General features: G+C 39.5%; 1 protein-coding gene across 4 annotated transcripts in view; it reads right to left on the bottom strand.

The window, feature by feature from the left end:
• Positions 1-4,654: 4,654 nt before the first annotated feature.
• The window catches only part of raly (RALY heterogeneous nuclear ribonucleoprotein), a 130,355-nt gene continuing 121,844 nt past the window's right edge, over positions 4,655-13,165 (bottom strand). For all 4 annotated transcript variants that reach the window (XM_051413818.1, XM_051413816.1, XM_051413815.1 and 1 more), the window contains one exon: positions 4,655-8,891. The gene's annotated coding sequence lies outside the window, so the exon portion shown is untranslated. The remainder of the gene's footprint in view (positions 8,892-13,165) is intronic.

Genomic DNA, 13,165 nt, shown 5'->3' with positions numbered 1-13,165 from the left:
GGCTTTAAATTTCCACATCACACTTGTGTAAGTTGCATACTGGATCATAATTGGCTCGGAAAAAGAGAAACTTCAGCAGGTGAATGTGAAAACCGTCTTCAAACTCTGCTCATACATCATTCTGCAGAATGAAGGTCAAACATTCAAGTAAAGTAGCAGTGAGCAAAACACATTCTTGAGTGCTGGGGGACTTAAAATCAGCCAAAATCAGCAAGCAAACTAAAACAATGTGCAGTGTATGGTTCATTAGGGATTAGTAGAACTCACTTCATCAGGTTTCAGGTTGTCAGAACCACAGCTCAGCTGAAGTTCGCCTCATTCAGTCACTTGCAGCTTTCTCTGCAGTCTTTGTTGTCTCTCCAGCCATCATCTTATTTTTTGTGCAAAATACATACTTGTTTTTGATTTCTGTGGCTGTTATTTTCGGTAACAGTTACTCCAAGGAGGACGGTAGTTAGCTTTCAGAGCCACTTTTCAGGCCTAGGGAACAACCTTTTGGTTCTCAAGATTGGTTGAGTATTCCTTTAGGGTCTGTTTTAATTTAAGTCTGGTTATATTCTATATTTTTCCTATTGTCAAACAATCCCACAAAAAGACCAAAAACCTTCACTGACCCTACTAACAAGTATCCAAAGCCTGACACACTGTATAACAGACCGGGAAGCACTGTGATAATCATGTTCATGGACTTCTCCAGTGCGTTCAACCCTATCCGGCCTGCTCTGCTGGGAAGTAAGCTGACGGCGATGCAGGTGGACCCTCCCCTGGTTTCCTGGATGACGGACTACTTGACGGGTCGACCACAGTATGACAGACTGCAGGACGGTGTGTCTGACACTTTGGTCAGCAGCACTGGGGCTCCACAGGGAACTGTTCTTTCCCTCTTTCTGTTCACCCTGTACACCTCGGACTTTCAGTTCCTTTCTGAGTCCTGCCACGTGCAGAAGTTTGCGGACGACTCTGCAATTGTTGACTGTGTCAGTGAGGGGAAGGAGGAGGAGTACAGGGGCGTTGTGGACTCCTTCGTCAAGTGGTGTGAAACTAACCATCTGCATCTCAACTCCACCAAGACTAAGGAGCTGGTGGTGGATTTCCGCAGGAGGAAATCTGCCCCCACACCCATCTCCATCAACGGAGAGACTGTGGATGTTGTCCAGGATTACAAATACCTTGGAGTACACCTGGATAACAAACTGGACTGGGCCAAGAACACTGAGGCTGTTTACAAGAAGGGCCAGAGTCGACTCTATTTCCCGAGGAGGCTCCGGTCATTCAACGTATGTAGCATCATGCTGAGGATGTTCTACCAGTCGGTGGTAGCCAGTGCCTTCTTCTTTGCTGTTGTGTGCTGGGGCAGCAGGCTGAGGGCAGCAGACACCAAGAAGATCAGCAGGATCACCAGGAAGGCTGGCTCTGTCCTGGGGGTCCAACTGGACTCTTTGGTGGTGGTGTCTGAGAGGAGGATGCTGTGTAAACTGCACAGTATCCTGGACAACAACGCTCACCCTCTCCACCAGGTGCTAACCTCGAGCAGAAGCACCTTCAGCAACAGACTCGTTCCCCCCCCGATGTAATACTGAACGCCAGAGGAAGTCTTTTCTTCCTGTGGCCATCAGACTGTTTAACTCATCTACTTCCGGTTGTACTTATTTTATTTCAATTTATGCGGCTAACTGCACAGTGCGTATTGTTGTATATTATATATACCTACGTTAACTGTCATTTTTGTGGCATTGTTGCATTTAGTTAGTGTTGTACTTTATTTTATGTTAGCCTTATCCTATTGTGCTTTGCACTTTGTTGCATTTAGTTACTTGATTCTTACTCTTGTATTACTTCTCCACTTATGTATCGCAATTGTTGCACAGCAATTTCCCTCTGGATAAATAAAGCTTCTTGAATCTTGAATCTAACCAGAAGTTCACTTTAACTCAAAGAAATGTTGAAACTGATCAAACATCAATATCATCAATATATCAAGCTATCAAATATCTTTAGTTATTGAGTGACACTAATGCATTTTGGAAATTTTATTTGTACTGGGAAAACAAAATAGCAGGTAAAAAGTAATTAAAACATTTCTTATATTTACAAATCTAAGTTAGTGTCACTTCAAATTATGACTAAAAGCTGCTTAATCAAGAATATTTTTATACTTAAAACTTGAGTTTGTGTTACTCAACCTTTTCCATGTAATCCATTTCAACAATTATTTTTAGCTAAAATAACTTGCATTGTATTACATGTTACACTTCTGTGCCATAGAGCTGCAACACAGACACTGTTGCACTGTCTGAGATGTCCCTTCATTACCTAGTCATTACTTAGACTTTTAAAACTTAAACTGTTTATTTGTGAGCCATTTTTAAAGGTTTACGTCCTTTTAATGGGATTTATTTATCATATAATGTAGAATAATCAGCTCTATACTTAAAGGAGTGCCAATACTGAACACCAAATATGACATTTTGTACAATCAACTATGAATACGTCGTGGCCTTTAATACAAGCAGCCTCAGTTATCTGGCTATTCAGTGCTGTAGAAGCCACTATGTGTTTTTCTTCTTTTAAGCAGACCAATTCATCATCAAATTTAATTTGACAAGGTTTTCCAAAGTCGGCATTCAAATCTACTGGCCGCCACTCAGGTGGAGACATTTACTATCATTCTGGCCCGCTCATGAGCTCTACATCCCTGGTTACATAAGCTGAGATACGAGATGAGATTTATGCGCTGGCTTTTAAACTGGCATTCTGGAGGCTTGTGCATTTGAGCTGATCTCACCGAGCAGTAGCAAATCCCTTCCTTTCAGAACTTTGGTCATGATTTTTAACCTCTTTCACTCCACCGCTTCTTACTATACCCCTATTTTTGTCTTTTTATAGGGGAGGACAGTGGATCATGGAGATAGTGGGAGACTAAAACACACAACTCTAAAGAGTAAAAAACACAACTCTAAACAAGTGTAGTATCAGCCATTAGATTATGAACACTGACAGGTGAAGTGAATAACACTGATTATCTGGTTACAATGGCACCTGTCAGTGGGTGGTATATATTAGGCAGCAAGTGAACATTTCATCCTTGTAAGTTAATGTGTTTAGAAGCAGGAAAAACGGGCAGCGTGAGGATTTGAGTGACTGTGACAAGGGCCAAATTGTGACGGCTAGACGACTGGGTCAGAGCATCTCCAAAACTGCAGCTCTTGTGGGGTGTTCCCGGTCTGCAGAGGTCAGTACCTATCAATAGTGCTCCAGGGAAGGAAGAGCTACTGTAGCTCAAATTGCTGAAAAAGTTAATGCTGGTTCTGATAGAAAGGTGTCGGAACACACAGTGCATCGCAGTTTGTTGCGTATTGGGCTGCGTAGATACACTTCAGGTGATGTTCTGCTGGAAAACCTTGGGTCCTGCCATTCATGTGGATGTTACTTTGACATCTGCTTCCTACCTAGACATTGTTGCAGACCATGTACACCCTTTCATGATAACGGTATTCACTAATGGCAGCAGGACAATGCGCCCTGCCACAAAGCTGAAATGGTTCAGAAATGGTTTGAGGAACAAAAAACAACAAGTTCAAGGTGTTGACCTGGCCTCCAAATTCCCCAGATCTCAATCCAGTGGAGCCTCTATGGGATGTGCTGGACAAACAAGTCCGATCATGGAGTGTGGGGCTTTTATTGCTTTTAATCGATAGTGACAGCTGAGGAGTGACAGGTAAGGGGGGGGAGGAGAGAGAGATGGGATGACACGGAGCAAAGGGCCACAGGTTGGAGTCGAACCCATGGCCGCTGCAGCAGGGACGAGGGGTGCTGGAATGTAATAATCTCCTTGGAAAAATATGCCTGACATGACTCATGAGGCTGTTTTCAGGCTCTCACTTACCTGGTATCAGACAGAATTGTCAAATCGTTACACTCCATTTCCAGGGAATCAGTCAACTCGGTGGAGCAGGTGGATTCGAAGGTCTGGATCCAAGAAAGGCTCGTACTGCAGAGTAATGTGGATTTAAGAAAGGTCAGGGTCTGATAGAAACATTGACAAAGCAGAGAAAACCCTGTGGGAGAATGTAGTTTTTTTGTTAGAAAAGTATAATTTGACACATGATGTTGGTAATGATAATAATTCTGAATTGAACTGTGATTCCAAAATTAAATTAAAAACACTGCAACCACTATTTGAAATTATGTTTATTGAAATTTGTCTAGGATTATGTGCTACTGAAACAACAATATAGAGCTTCCTACATTTCTCAGCATATTCAGAATTGCTATTTTGACATCACTTTGGCCAGAGGTGCAACTTTAATGTTCCACCCATGAAGAGTAGCAAAACTGGAGAGAAAACATACTTTTTAAAATAACTTCTGTGCATAAAAGAACCTTTCCTGTCTTTACTTATCGTCTTTAAAAAACTAATCTCCATAAAACAGTTTAACAAAGTTATTTACTGCATCTATGATTAACTGTGCAGCTCCGTCAAGCACAAATGCATTCCTGTTGCTGTGGGGAAAAATAGAAGAGGTGAGACAATAGAGAACATGTTTTCAAGTGCATAAAAGTACAAAAAACAAAACAGAGGTTTGATTCAAGGAAGAAATTCACAAAATATTTCCAATTATCTTTTATCACAAAAGGCTTCCAACAACGGTCACAAGTTCCAACCTTTTATTTGGATTATTTACATGTGTTGTAAAGGCCTCTGGCACCCTCTCAGTGCAGACAGAGGAGTCAGCATCATCACCTTCATCGCACAGTACGCACAAGTCATTAAAAATAACAGCAAAGACTATTTAACATCAGCATGTAGAAATCTGACTGGAACGAGAGGGGGAAAAACAGGGAAAAGGGGGAGAAAAGGGAGAAACAGGAGGATTGGAGGAAGAGAAGAAGAAGAGAGACAGAAAGCATACATTTTCCTCTGAAGGTAAACAAGAGTTCAGATTGGTTATTCCACTACCTGAGCTCCTTATTTGGGAGGGAAAAAGTCAGAGATAAACATTGTGAACCAAATCTAATCATCTGCCATATCTTGGTTGATCTACTGAACACACCATAGTTTTCCATTTTTTACTGCGGGATGTAGCTCACCTTCACATAAACTCATGAACCTGCAGTAATGGCTGATTATTCATGGGATTATAACAAGTATATACAAGGATGTACAATGTACAGTATAGCCTATGTAATGGTGAACTTCATAACACCATAAACAAACTAACCGGCGGGTCAATCTGAAACTGAACTAAGGACAAAGCAGTGGGCGAGTACCACAGATTATATAATCAGATCCAATTTTGGGTTGTAATTAATTTTTACTCCCAAATCAGGAAAACTGACAATTTAGATTTTTAGGAATTCTCTTATTTAGGAAATTGGTATGTTAGCTTTCTTGTCTGTTTGATTTAGCAAGAACATTTGTCAACAGAAGACACTTCTTTCCTTTCATCTTTAACAGGAGGCGAGAGGGAAGAGGAAAAACAAGAAAAGACAAGGAAATAAAAGAAAGGAAGACAGCAGAGAAAAGAAAGGGAGGAAAGAGACAATAAAATAAATGGTAGCTGGGAAAGGGAAATGTGGATGAATGAATATGAAAGAAATGGAGAGAAAGAAGAGAAGGAAGAGAGAGATGAAAAGGAACAGGAAGTAAAGTAAAAACTAATGAGCAGATGTTAAGAAAAAAGAAAAGGTGTCAGAAAGGGATGCTGACAGGTAAAAAATGGAAGGATAAAGTGGAGAAAGAAAGTCATGACAGAAAAGAGGAAGTTAAGTTCAGAAGGGAGAGAGAGAGGGGGGGGGTCTTTTCAGGGACACATTCAGATTATCAACAGTAGCAAAGCTTCCATCTGTTCTTCTGTTTTGACCTTTTTTGAAATGACAACACAGTGGCAACATACTGAGGACTTACCAATATTCCTTAATATGCTTTTATCATACTTTAATTTCACCTAATGCATGAAGTCATGTATCTGACTCAACTTGAAAACCCGTTTTGTTAATCAGCTGCTGTTAGTAACGGGCTCCAACCTGAACAGGGTTTTTGTTATTTCACAGAGTTTTTCTGTATTTTCCGTTTTAACGTTGCTGCTCTCACTGGTTTGAGGTGGGTGAACATAAAGATGATATCACACATTTCTGTGCACCAATCAGGATTTAGCAATACTATGATGGTTGTTGGATTGTTTGCGTAGGTTTGCAGGCCACTATCAATCACATCTGATCATACCCACACAGTCCTCATGAAGCTGCAGAAACAGAAGCTTTTCAGTGTTTAACTCATAATAAAAACCTGACAGTGTTCTTTTTCTAGACTTTAACTTGGATTATTTCACATTTAGTTACGAATATTTAATGTTACGTAGAACTACTTCTGGGTTGAAATCATATTTTTACGGACCGTTTGGGGGCCATAGGTGCTAAACAGCAACTTTATTAAACACAAAAAAGGCCAAATTCACATTTTCATGATACAAACAGTCATCACTGTAATCAGCATTTCAATTTGCCAAGAAGGAGAGTTTGAAAGTCACACAACGTTAATGTCTGTACTAGATTCTTCCAGATCATGAACCACATTTTACAATATTCATCAAGAAAGCGCTGAAAAAAAGGTAGTGAGTGGAGCTTACATTGACAGTGGGTCTGCCAGGTGAACAGTGACGCTCAACCATAATGCAACTTTGACATAAAACCAAAAACCTCTATATACTATGATTTATTACTCAAAGCCACTGAAATAGACTGAAACTAGTGGCTGCCTGCAATGACAGAAATTGTATTGAATAGCGGTTTGTAGTTAATGGATTTAACGATGCAAAACCTCAGTCTTTACTGTGCATATGACTGTAGCCAGTGTGGAGTAATGGTTTCTGGTAGTGAGCAAATTTCATTTCACAACCTTTCTATATATGTCTATAAGAGTAACAATTCAAACAACAGCTTTTGAAATAATAAGAAAAACATCAGACATCGGCTTTTTGTGAGGTTCCTTTGGCCGCAATTGATTCTTACTCTTAACAAAGACATATTTTTCAGACCACTGTATGGGGCTCAGCATGGTGAAGTCACCATGTAATATATTTGGGTTATTGTTATATTTGTATAAAAGCCTCATAATTCCAAGTTTGATCTTTTTTTATTGTCGATTTGGATCCTTTTAATGTCAGGTATATTCATGTGTAATAAAACCCCATGTGTTATTTGTTCATAACTCACTATAAACTCAAACACATAAGTATGCATGTGAAGAAACAAACCACTCTGATAATATAACTTTATGATAATAAACATGTGAACATGTGTTTGTAATAAGTAATAAAACTTGTTTATATTTAATTTTTTCTATTTTTCTAACCCCTGACTCCATGTTGAATTCCCAAACTTATAATAATAGTTTCTCACACCAAATTAACATTGTAAAAATCCAATGTGACCCCTCCTTTTAAAATATAGGGTGCTGAGCCCACGGTTGACAAAGATTATGAAGTGATAGCGTCACATTCCAGCTTAAACATGTGATCATTACTTGATAACGAATGAACAGTCCCTTGTATCTGTTATTAATAACTAGTATACATCATGTGAACAATGGGATTTTTATTATTATTTCCATTGAAAGACTGTTTGTTTGGATAAGTTACAGTTATCTGTAGTTTAATACCCTTCATTAGAGCTGGGCAATAATTCAACAGATGTATTAACTTTAAGTGAAATAGTTCTGTGGTGGTAGATTGTACTTACAAATGAATAAAATGTGCTCACTAAAGTTTGGGACTTACACTTCAAGAATTTTTCAGAAGGTAGTGCATAACAGTGGAATATATATATCCCTCCTTTTCATTTCTTGGTGTATGTGTTCACATTTCATAGGAGTTGGAGCCAGAGAGACAAATGTGTGGAGGTAAAAATATTAATAACTGGTGTTTTTAAGGCCTTTAGCAAATTTTCACAATCTTACTGAAAAGGGAATTTTCTTTAAAAGAGCAGCTGAATTTAAACCCAAATAAATATTTATTCATTTGTGGAAACTCTCCATAAACAGTGTATTGAATTACATTTACATTTTTGCACGTTCATCTGAGCTGCTGTGTGTCGACTAATAGACACCCTGGTTGTGCTATTATATAATGAATTAACTGGAAGTGTATCAGTTGAACAAATTAGTTATTTCCAAGGGATTTCTTGGAAATTATGTAACAAAAAACTAAAAGATTTCCCATTAAACATTTGTATCATGAACTCAGCCCTACAGTGCATTGCCACTTTTCTTTTGGGATTTGATTGTTATTTTAATTTCAAAATAATTTGCACTAACAAGGTCAACAATCAACAACCAGCTCTGCCTCAGTATGTCGCCCCATTCAGTTGTATTGTTTAAAGTCCTGTGAAGCAGCAGATGATGATCTGATGAGCTCCATCTTTCCCAAACATGGCTGCTGTCAACTGCAGAGCTCTTCTGTGTGTGTGTGTGTGTGTGTGTGTGTGTGTGTGTGTGTGTAGAAAACCCGTCGGTTTAAGATGCGTTCTGACAGCAGCCTGCTGTTTTACTATCTCCCTGTGGCTCTGACGCAGCATCGAGTCTGTCTCCATCGCTGTGTGTTTTTTCTTCTGTGTGTGTGTGTGTTACTGTGTGTAACTCATCAGTTTATGGTGTGTTCTGGCAGTACCCTGCTGTTTTAGTATCTTCCTGTGGCTCTGACAAAGTGTCAAGTTTGTCTCTCTGCTGTGTGTTTTAACTGTTGTGTGTGTGTGAGTGTGTCTGTGTCTGGCTCCCTGCTGTTTGATGGCCTTCCTGTGCTGTTATCCAGTTCTCTGTCTGTCCATGGCGCTCTCTCTGTCTCCCCCTCTCTGTCTGTCTGTCTGTCTGTCTCTTCCTCCACAGTCCGCACTACCTGAAACGCAGAGAAAAGATTAGTGCAAATACATTTTTGCAGTAATCAATCACAATCATAAATCAAGATTACAGAGACAGATTTGTCATCTTCTGAAAAAAAAAAAAAAACATGTGCAAACAGCTTAAAATGATATCCAGTAGCAAAGCAGAAAGTGATGCTACATCCCTATGCAGTGTAGGACAGGGAAAGATCATAGTGTTTGGGCTCATAAAATGACTGACGTAGTTCAGTCTGTCCACTACCAAGAGTCAGCGTTGGTCTTATTTAACTATTAAGGTGACGTTTCTCTCACATTAACCATGTCATTTTGGTTGCATAAACATTTTAAAGGTACATTTTTAAAGGGAATTTCAACCAGTTTTGTATCATTACGATGTTACACCCAGACCTCCCAAGTCATGCGTCACCCGGCAGACTTTTGTCTGTTCTAGGTACTGCTCCAGGGCTGCTGTTTAAACTTTGTACTTCTGTATTTTTTGTATGCACAGATAGTCGGACCAAGACAGGGGCAGCTTCTCACCTCTCCAAAAGCAAAACATCCTGTCCAAAAACAACTGGCTAGAAAAACCACTAGAAGAGAATGACAGAAGGCAGTGTTGCATATTTATTGTTATGTTATTAACTTGACCAGAGATGCCTGCTCATCATGGTTTTGAAGCGGAAGGCCACTGACCAAGCTGCAAGCGTATTTGCCAAAATATTGAACTATAGTAATAATTCACACTGAACAAGATGGAGAGAATGAGAGAAGGGGAAAAACAGACGTTCGAGAGGATCCTGGAAAGCTCGAAAAGCTGAAAAAGCTTGAAACTTTTTCAAATATTCAGAGACTCTAACTCAGATTTACTACTGTTCCCTTGGACATGGCAAACTGTGGAAACACCAGATATGTAAATCACACCTGCAGGGTTTAAAATATTTGAATCAGTTTCTGACAGATTGACTCACTCCCACTCATTTCTCCTCCTCCCTTTACAGAGGAGGTCATTTAATGTCAAAATGAAAAAAAAAATGAATGTTCATGCTTGCAATACAATTTTGTACTTCTACTTCCCGTAGCTTTAAATTAAATCATGGTGGTCTCAACAGACATCTACAGCCGTGGTTGACCAGGCCGCAGTAACACAGAGTTTGTGCCGTGACATGCAGTGAGTCATTAGATTTTTTAAATCTGAATAGTCAAATATAGACACAGCTGTGTTAAGCTAGTTGGTGGTCTTGTTAAATGCAAACCTGAGGAAAAGTCAGAGTGCTTTAGACGCATATACGTTTTCTCAGAAGCCCTGTTTTGAATCGCTCTCTCTTTCTTCCCATATTTCCTGTTTTGTTCTTTACTGTATGTAACAATACAAAAAAATAATAAAATAAAAGAAATTTGTGTTATTGGGTATCATTCACATAGTTAAAAACAGCCACCTACTAGGTCACTCCTGTCTGTGTTTTAAAGACAGAGACAAGGAGACAATGGAAGGCAATTAGGATCACAGTAGCTTTGTTTTTTCGTTTTAGAACTACAAACATGAAAAACCAACAACTTATAATAAATAAGTCTGTGTGACTTATGGCCTGTGACACAGAACCCTACTGTTGTCCACATAAAGTGCATAGAAGATTCACATTTGGGTCACATATTCCTTTATTATGACAACCAGTTCACCAAACTGCCAAAGCAGATGCTCTGCACACACTGTGACGTCTAAGACATGCAGTCAGACAGGCAAAAAAAAAAAAACTGAAAAACATGCAGTGCACACTCCATAGATCATTCCAGATCAAAGGCTGCCCTCATCCATCAATTTAATCGCTGGACCACAATCATAAAGACAAAAAGGTCGGGAAAAACTCCTGAGACCTCTCACATCCTGCTCACTGCATCTTACAGCTTTAGTCCTCAAAAAAAGTCCTGCAGGTCTTATTCCACCAAAGACTTTATTTCACACTGTATTATTGGCTGTATTATCTTAGTGACAGTGCGTTACTTTAACATGCAGTTATTCTTCCTCCCTGTGAAATACAGTTTATTGTCTGACATGTTTCACTGATGTCGTTGTATGATTCTAGGGAAACTGAACTGAGCTAATTGCTGATGATTAGAGGGTGCTCAAAAGCTCAGGCACCCAGGCACCCAGGGCCTCCCAGGAGGAGCTCAGACTGTGGGGTGAACATATAGAAAGGAGAATAGTCATGATCACATACTGACTTTCTTGGTTGTTGTCTAAAGATCCTCTCTAGGTTTGGCCGCCTGGTGTCATACTAGCCCTGGGGAATACATGTTAAAGGTCCATTTTGCAACATTTAGGGGGATCGATTGGCAGAATTGGAATATAATATTCATAGATATGTTTTAATTTGTGTATGATCACCAGAAGATAAGAATCTCTGAGTTTTTGTTACCTTGGAATGAGACATTTTTATCTACAGAGCAAAGTCCTCTTCTTCCATATAAATTAGTTTAGGTTTAAAGGACAAAATCTGCGACAAAACTCTGCAGACAGCAATCTCTGCTATGTTAAAACTTGTTTTTTGAGGCTGACTTGCAATAATACCACAGTTTCACAGTATAGTAAAGTTATTATCAGTTACAATGAGCCTTAAAGGAATGAAAGCAGAATGTTTTTTTCTTATTTACCTAAAGTATGTTAGTTTAAATATTAGCACAGTTAAATTAAAGCATATTTGACTTTGCATAGGCTGCTCTTGATGCACTGGCTCAGGCTCGAGCAACTGGGGGTTCAGCGCCCAGAAGCCAAGGACACTCGACATGTGGACAGGAAGAGGTGGGGATTGAACTGCCAACACAGTGATCCGTATAGGCGACATGCTCTACTACCTGAACCACAGCCGTCCTATACGTATTATATTCCAATAATGCCACGTTAAATGAAGTACTAAATGAAAACATAAGCTCTGACCTTTTAAAATAACGTCCTATGATTATTAACAATTAACATATACTGTAGGTGTGTCACAGTGCAGCTAGACCACTCCTGTCTGTACCTTTAACTCACACACACACTTACTTATGTCAGAAGTTTGCATGTGTGTTTTTATATGGGGTCAGCGTGTGTTTGTAAGTCGTAAGAGGTTATCGAATGGACAGATGACACAGAGTCGCGTTTCCTCCTTTGGCAGCCACATTGCATCCATATTTTTTCAAAATGGATCTGTGTCCTCGATGACCAACCCCTGTTGGTTTTTGGGATATGAAAAGTAATCCCATGCTGCTGATTTTAATATCTCTTTTGGGGCCATAGAGCTCAGCCTAGCTTCTCTTTGACATTTTCTCCGCTGAATGTGTATGACTATGTGGTGCAAGTTGACGAGTCTGACAGGCAACATCGATAAAACTAATAGAATAGAATACCGAAGATAAGCACATTTAAATGTTCAGATAATTTAGTTTTCATACCAGTGCTGAGTTACCAAGACATTTCAGTAAACTGTTGTTGTTAGTCATCATTTGGTTGTTCTATTGACAGCTGCTTGTTTTCACGTTTATGTGTTGCCATGATAGCCCATGTGTGAACAGTATGACAGCCTTGATGCTTAAAATATGACATGACGTGCTACATATGAGCAGGGTGTGAAAGGAACCCTGCACAAATAAAGGCTTTGATGTGCAAGTGTGGAGAAAGTGAAGAAGCTGGACAATATAAATATAGTAGACAATGTGGAAAAGTACTGAAGGTCAACAGCGACGTTTCCACACTGAAGATTATCAGTCCTTGTGATGCTGTTGCCTCCTCTGCTGGAGAACAAAGTTCTGTGGTGTGCTGTATTCAGGAACACCAAATAGTGCTGAACAGTGCTTCAATTCTCATGTTCAAAGCTCTCCGTGCAGATATTTACTTCCTGTCTGAACATGGATGGTACGAGGGCAGCAGTTTGCTTGATGCAACGTATTTAAGGGCCCTTTCTGCTGTTTTTCATGTACAAGGACTGTAAACTAATTTCACCCTTCACATAAAACTCATTCATTCTTGACCTGGAGTTTTACACCTTTTTCAAATTGTGCTTTGCCTGAGGAGTTTACTGTCAATGCAATGGGTTGAATTCCACTCATGCTGAAAATGTAGTTTGGAATTGATGTTAAATAGCACTTTGGACAAAAGCATCCCTAAAGACTAATGTTGTGCAACTATAACACTGACATATGTTTTATATTAGCACCATGCCCTGTTTCCTTGACTTTGTTTAACCTACATAAATCTCCCATTCCTCACACTTCACCATTAGGATTCAAACGGCACATTACCAAACCTTTTTGAATC

Source organism: Dicentrarchus labrax, unplaced genomic scaffold, assembly GCF_905237075.1.
Source record: "Dicentrarchus labrax unplaced genomic scaffold, dlabrax2021, whole genome shotgun sequence".
Lineage (NCBI taxonomy): Eukaryota > Metazoa > Chordata > Actinopteri > Moronidae > Dicentrarchus > Dicentrarchus labrax.
Note: the sequence above shows the minus strand (reverse complement) of the source record. Positions and strands in the feature narration are given on the sequence as shown.